General features: G+C 35.0%; 1 pseudogene; it reads right to left on the bottom strand.

The window, feature by feature from the left end:
• Positions 1 to 395: 395 nt before the first annotated feature.
• Positions 396 to 1,666, bottom strand: LOC101086038 (annotated as a pseudogene).
• Between the last annotated feature and the right edge of the window lie 6,389 nt (positions 1,667 to 8,055).

Genomic DNA, 8,055 nt, shown 5'->3' on the forward strand with positions numbered 1-8,055 from the left:
CACAGACTTTTTAGAAAACCAAAGAAAAATATATAAAAAGCAAATTGACAAGTTAGTTTGCATAAAAATTAATAGTCACAGATTGAAATAAAACATTTGATAAAGAAATTATTTCTTGTTTTTTGTTTGTTTATTTGTTTTTGTTTTGATTTTTTTGAAAAGGAGCTCACCTTATTTGGGGGAGAGTACCGCACGTGGCCAACAGATGAAGGCAGCCCAGCGGGCACCCTGCACATCACACTCAAAAAGGGACACAGGAGGTTTTACTAAGAAAGATCAACTGGAACATGGGTTCCTCTGGGCAAATTTCCCAACCTCATACCTCTGAGGAGTCAGGACACTCCGACAGATAGAGCCCCTCAGGGATGCCGCCTTGTTTTTTGTTTTTGTTTTTGTTTTTTATAAATAACATTTTCTTTAGATTTTTTTGGAGTCTTCATTTGTTGCTTTCATTCTATGTTCTCTCAAGGCCATCAGACCAACTTCTGTACAGATTGTCTGGATGTCGGCCCAGAGAAGTCATCTTTAGCCATGATCAAGTCATCCAGTGTAACATCATTGGCCAAGGTCATCCTGCTTGCGTGCATCTGAAAGACGTGCTTCTTAGTCTTTTCATCGGGCAGGGGGAACATAATTTTCCTGTCAATGCAGCCTAGTCTGGTGAGTACTGAATCCAAAGTTACCATTTGGTTTGTGGCCATGATCACTTTCATGACACCCCTTGAATCAAATCCATCCAACTGGTTCAACAGTTCCAGCATTGTTCATTGAATTTCTCTCTCACCACTGGAATTTGAGACATAACTTTTTGTTCCAGTGGCATCAATTTCATCAATAAACACGATGGATGGTGCATATTCTTCTGCAACTCGAAACAATTCCTGAAGGAGGTTAGGCCCATCACCTAGATACTTCTGAATAAGTTCAGAACCAACCACTCAAAAAAGTGGCTGAGGTTTGGTTTGCTACTTCTTTGGCTAATAAGGTTTCACCTGTGCCAGGTGGCACAGAATGACCCCCTTTAGGGTACTTTATGCCCCTCTCTTCATAATATTCATGATGAGTTGGAGGAAGCTCCACAGATTCCTTAATTTCCTGGATTTGGTTGTCCAGCCCCCCAACAGCAGCATAAGTTTCCTGGCGGGGGTGCTTTTTTACCTTCATCACTGTGATCAAGGGTCTGTGTCATCCAGGAGCACCTTTATGATGGCATATACCTTGTGGCTAAGCAAGACCGAGCAGCCTGGCTCCAGCAGATCCTTGTCTACAAAGTAAAGAATGCTGATGTAGTATTCTGAGCCCACAGATGTAGACACGATGGCATGATTGCCCTCAATGATCTCTTCCAACATTCCTACTGACATTGGGTTCCCTTCAGATCATCCACCTTTGATCTTTCCTCCTCTTGCTTTTCTTCTAAAAGTTTCATTTGTTCCCGATCTCTAATGAATTCTTCCTCCATGAGAAAATAGTCTTTTCAGTAACTTTAACTGGCATGGAGTGTGAGGTATCTCCGTGTTAGCTTGCTGACAGCATCTGATCTCCTTGTCTTCTTTTTCTTTTTCCCCACTCTAGTTGGCCCGGGAGGTTTGTATTTCTTTTCCTTGTCCTTTTCATCCTTCTTGCCACCTCCAGGGCCATGACCACCACTCTGACTTTGACCCATCTTGCTTCAGCCCCTCCAACCGCCACTACCAGAAGTGCTGATAATGAAATTATTTCTGAAATAGATAAAACATTTCAAAGTTCAATAATAAGAAAGAAAACAATCCAATAAAAAGGAACTCAAAATACTTGAACTAAACTACAACAAAGTAGAATTATGGATAGAAAATAAGCACATCAAAAAAAAAATTTCAACATCTTTAGGCTCTAGAAAAATGCCAATTAATACCAAAATGAAATGCTACTACACACCTGCCTACAGGAATGGATAAAATTGAGGCAAATAAATAAGCAAAACTGATCATACCAAGAATTGGTGAATATGTGGAGTGCAACTAGAAATCCTGTACATTGTGGAAGAACTGTAAAATTATATAATAATTCTGGAAAATAGTGTGGTCATTTCTTATAAATTTATATATGTGCTAACCATGTGAACTAAAAATCCCTCCCATGTATTTACTCCAGAGAAATAAAAACTTATATTTGCACATAGCCTTTATGCAAAGGTTTATCATAGCTCTATTCATAACCAGTAAAAAGTATAAACAACCCAAATGCCCCTCAATCAAGTAATGGACAAACTCTATTTATCCATGAAATGAAAGTAATAAAAAGAAATAAACTACAGATACATGCAACAAAAAGAATCAATCAAACGCATTATGCTAAGAGAAAGTAGGGAAACTCAAAAGGCTGTGCAATTATTCCTCATAACATATTAGCAAATCACATCTGCAATGCTTAAAAATTATTATATTCTGTGACTAACTGGGATATATTCCAGATATGCAAGTCTGGTAACTTATTTGAAAATCAGTCAATGTAATATACCACATCAATAGGCTAAGAAGAAAATCATATGCTCATATCAATGGATGCAGAAAAGGCGTTTCAAAATCAATACCCATGTATGATAAATACTCTCACACAAACTTGGAATAGAGGGGATCTTTCTCAACTTGATAAGGACACTTTCAACAAATCTACAACAAACATCATGCTTGACATTAAAAGAGTGATTATTTTCCCTGTAAGTTTAGGGACAAAATAAAGATGTCCACTCTCATTCCATATAGTATTGGAAGTTGTTCCCATTTTAAAGAGTAAAAAAAAATGGCAATAAAAATCATACACATTGAAAGGAAGAAATAAAACTCTCACTATTTGAAAATGGGATGATTATTTGTATTGAGGGAAAAAAAAACCCTCAGAATTAATAAGTGAATTCAGCAAGATTGCAAATATAAGACCAACATACAAAAAAATCACATTTGTACTAACAATAAATATATGGAGACCAAAAAGTAATACTCAGAAAAATGCCCCAGTGAAATACTTAGATGCAAATTTAACAAAATATGCTATAGGATCTATGTACTAAAAATTACAAATTACTACTGAGATAAAGAATTCTTAATGGAGAGACATAGTGTGTTCAAAGATTTGAAGACAATGTAGAAAAGATGTCAACATTTAATGAAATCCCTATCAAAATCCAAGCAAGATTCAGACATAGACAACATTATTCTACGTTTTATATGGAAAGGAAGAGACTTTAGAATAACTAAAACAGCACTGAAAAATAAGAATAAAATTGGAGGGATCACTTTGCCTGATGGTAATGCCAACCCTGTAGCTATAGTAATTAAGAGAATGTGGAGAAAGAGTAATTAAGAGAATTAAGAGATGAGTTCCTCCTCATCTGTGGGAGGATGTTCCAAGACCCCTGATGGATGCCTGAAACCACAGATATTACTGAAACCTATATGTACTGTTTTTTCCAATACGTATGTACTTATGATAATATTTAATTTAAAAATTAAGCAGAGTAAGTGGTTAACAACAATAATGAATAATACAGTAGAACAATTTTAATAATATGCCATAATGAAAGTGACCATAGATCTTAGAGACTTCAGCATATGATTTTTTCTTTTCTTATAAAATTGAGAATTCCCACTTTTTAAATGTTTAAATAAACATTTTTAATACAAAAAGGTCATAATAACACACATACAACAAGAGAATGAATTAAAAATCAAACACCAAAGAAAAACCCAAGCAGATAGTTTCATTGGCAAATTCCACCAGATATATGAAGAATTAGCAACCATCTTTATCAAATTCTTCTGAGAAATAGAAGAAGAAACATACTCCACTTATTCAGTGAGGTAAATGTCACTCTGATAGCAAAACCAGACAAAGAATTCACAAGTTAAAAAACCAAGACAGGGTGCCTGGGTGGCTCAGATGAACCCAACCCTTGGTTTGTGCTCAGGTCATGATCGTGGGATCAAGCCCAACACTGGACCCTGCATTGAGTGTGGAGACTGCTTAAGATTCTCTCTCTCTCTCTCTCTCTCTCTCTCTCTCTCTCTCTCTCTCTCTCTTTCTCCTTCTGCCCCTGTCTCCCACACTCTCTCTCTCAAGTAAATACGATGAAAATAAAACAAATATCCCATAGAGATAAAGATTTAAAACTCCTCCACGAATTATGTATCCAACAGCATATCAGAAGGATTATATGCCATGTATTTAACATCAATCTTTTAACAATTACTCCAAAAACTAGAAGAGTAAGGAAAATTTCTCAATTCATTCTATGAGGATAGTATTATGCTATTATGAAGCCAGAGAAAGGCATCATAGAGAAGAAAACTAAAGGTTAATATCTCTTAAGGAGATAGACACAATAATTCTCAGTAAGATACTAGAAAACAAATCTAGTGGTATATTAAAAGATTTTTACACTGACTATGGAACTGACTTAGGAGTGCAGAGTTGAGTCAACATAAAATAACCATTCAATGTAACAACACCATATTAATAGAACAAGAATATCATCATCAAAATAGACTCAGAAAAAGCATTTGACAAAACTCAGGGCCCTTTTCACTATAAAGCAATAAAAAATTTAGGAACAGATGAGATTTCCTCCAAACAAAGAGCAACTACAAAAATCTCACTCCTAGCATAATGTATAATGGTGAAAGAGTAAATGCTTTCCCACTAACATCTGAAACGACAAGAGTGTTCCCTGTCATCACTTCTATTTACATTGTACCGCAGGTGCTACAGGTCCTACAGAGGGCAGTTAGAGAAGGAAATGAAATAAAACACATCCGGATTTGAAAGGGAAAAAGAGGGGAGCCTGGGTGGCTCAGTCAGTTAAGTGTCAGGCTCTTGACTGCGGCTCAGGTCATGATCTTGCAGTTTGTGGGTTTGAGTCCTGCATCAGGCTCTGTGCTGACAGCATGGAGCCTGCTTGGGATTCTTTCTCTCTTTCTCCCTCTCTCTGTCCCCCCCTGTCCGTGTGCTATGTTTCTCTCTCTCTCTCAAAATAGATGAATAAACTTAAAAATTAAAAAAAAAGAAAGGGCGGAGGAAACTGTCTCTATTTGCACATGACATGATATTATGTGAAAACAATCCTCAGGAACCCAGAATACCTATTAGGCTGATAAGTAATTTCAGCAAGTTTACAGGATATGAGACCAATATACAAAACTCAATCTCATTTCTGCCTGCTAGGAAAAAATAACCAAAAATGAAAATAGGAAAATAATTCCATTTACAGTAGCATAACACAGTCTAAATACTTGGAAATAAGTTTAAGAAAAGGAAGCACAAGACTCGAACACTGAAAATTACAAAGCGTTATCTAAAGATATTAAAGATACATGAAAAAAAATGGAAAGGTATTTTGAGTTCTTGGATAAGCACTAGTCTGTAAATGATCTATAGATTCAATGAAATACTATCAAAATTCCAGATGGCTTTTTGTAGAGTTTATAAACTGATCCTAAAATTAATATGCAAATTCAAGGAAACCCCAAGAGTCAAACAGTCATGACAACAGAGTAGGAAAACTCATGCTTTTTGATTAAAAAGGTTTACATTTCCTGCCTGACTTTCCAGCCTACTGTCCTGCCCCCACAATCTCAGACTCATGACTGCTACTTCAACTCTTGCCTGAGTTTCCAGTTGGCTGGTCTGCCGTGTAGATTTCAAAGTCACCAGACTCCACAACTGTGTGAGCAGGATGGAAACTGGACAAGATATTTGTATTACAGGCTTCAAGCAGAATTCCTTCCTTTCAGGGAAACTCCAGTTTCTGCTTATGAGGCCTTCAAGTGATTGCATGAGACCCACTCACATTATCAAGGGTAATTTGTCGTTGTTGTTGTTGTTTTTAGCTTAAAATTAACTCTTTGTAGATGTTATTCACGAAATACTTTCACCACAACACCTAAGTATTGTTTGACCAAACTGACCACCATATTCTATACTTATAAGTATATGCTTACAAATTTACACATTGGTAAAAATGTGTTTACCAAATTGATACCCCCATGGGAAGAAAAAATGTTTAAAGATCGCTGTGTTTTCCCATTAACACAAATAAACTGAGTTATTTTTTCTTTCTTTACCTTTGACTACTTTCTAATATCCAAATATGATTTGCTTTTTCCACAGTTTACAAGATGAATAGATGAAATAATTCAGGAGGAAGGAAAGATCAAGAGAGGTGTTAACATTTTATCCAGTGTGACTATTTCTAGTTCTTTTTCTTTTTCTTTTCTTTCTTTCTTTCTTTCTTTCTTTCTTTCTTTCTTTCTTTCTTTCTTTCTTTCTTTCTCTCTCTTTTTTTATGGGGAGAGAGAATGAGAGAGAGAGAAAGAGAGAGAGAGAGAGAGAGAGAGAGAGAGAGAGAGAGAAAGAATGAGAGAGAGAGAGAGAGAGAGAGAGAGAGAGAGAGAGAGAGAGAATATCTTAAGCAGGCTCCAAGTTCAGCATGGAGCCCTATGCAGGGCTTTACTCCACGACCCTGGGATCATGACCTGAGCCAAAATCAAAAGTCAAATGCTCAACTGACTAAGCCACCCAGGCACTTCTTATAGCAGTTTGTAAAAAACAGTAATAATAGTACAGGGATGACTGGAAGCTAGGAGTAAAAGAGTACATTTTGCTAAAATGGAAAAAAAATTGATAGTAAACATATATTCCCAAATTAGCCCTAAGAAATAGTTAAAAGGAATATTTTGAAGTCATAACAAAAAAATGATAATTACAATAAAACTGATTTCTATTGTTAAAATTATTTGAATATTCTTATATTCCTTTCAACAATGATTACTTCTTGTTGTTTCTCTCTAAAATTTTATATATAAAGCTGCCCTTTGCATAAAAGTAATCCAAAACCATTGTTTCTATTAAATATATTGACTTCATATTTTCTCATATGTATGCAAATATATTGTTTACTTTTTGAGAAATAATAATTTTCCATTTGTTAATTATGCCTCTAAAAAAGAAAAATCTTAGAGCTGAAACAGGGCCATAATTTGAAGCTAAAATAAAATTATAAACTCCAAGAAGTATAATTTAAAAATTAGATTAATGTGTTCACCTGCAAGACCTTTTATTAATACCTAAGGAGACTGAGAAAAAAAAAATCCCATGTGATTTAATTATGATTCAAATTTTTCTACTTACAGGATGTGGCTGTTCTTGTCTATGAGATCAATAATATATTAAAAAGGTGTTCAATCTACATTCTGTAACTTAAATGGACCAAAATAAGAAACTGCTTGTTTGACTAACCCAAAGTAACCTAATATATTCTCAATATCTAATGAAAATCAATTATTTACTACTTATTGCTCATCTAACTGGATTAGTTGAGTTAGTGGTTACCCTCATTGAATTGCTTTCAAATTGAACTGCTGTTCAAATACTAGAGCAGTCCTTGTTACCTGCTTTATTTAAATGTGGTGAAGCAGTGAGCTAACATAGAAGCAAAGACGTCAGGGATTTTTATGTGTAGTCATGACATACTAAACTGATAAGAGTAATCTTAAATTTTCCATTCTTAATTAGCTTTCTAGCAGTTAATGCATGCAAACTTGATTATTTTGAAAACTTCTGGCAATATTTATAGTAAAATGGAATTACTATTTTAGGTACTAGGTTTACAAATATTGTGTAACCAGTAGAAGCAGGAAGAAGGAGTCTTGCAATGAGAACTTAGGTGACCGTGCACAAGTACTTATATCCTCTAGTTTCAGGGCCCATAGTGGTGAAAGAAACTGTTGAGTTTAATTAGCAATTCCTAAAATGTGATTCTATGGAGAAATTCAATATAACTTTAAGTGGCACATGGATGAAATTTAAAAATTGTTACATCTAAAAATGAAGTAGGGAATTCAAACTATTTTTTAATATTTCAACTACAACTACTGAACATAATCAATGAGTAAAAAGTATTTCATCCCTGGAATGGAACGCTCAATGTTGCTTTGCATATGTGGATATTTCATTATAGATAGAAAGAGAAAAATTAACCTGAACTATCTCTCAGTATAAAAAGTAATGACCATGACTGAA

This window comes from Felis catus, chromosome A1 (assembly GCF_018350175.1).
Source record: "Felis catus isolate Fca126 chromosome A1, F.catus_Fca126_mat1.0, whole genome shotgun sequence".
NCBI lineage: Eukaryota > Metazoa > Chordata > Mammalia > Carnivora > Felidae > Felis > Felis catus.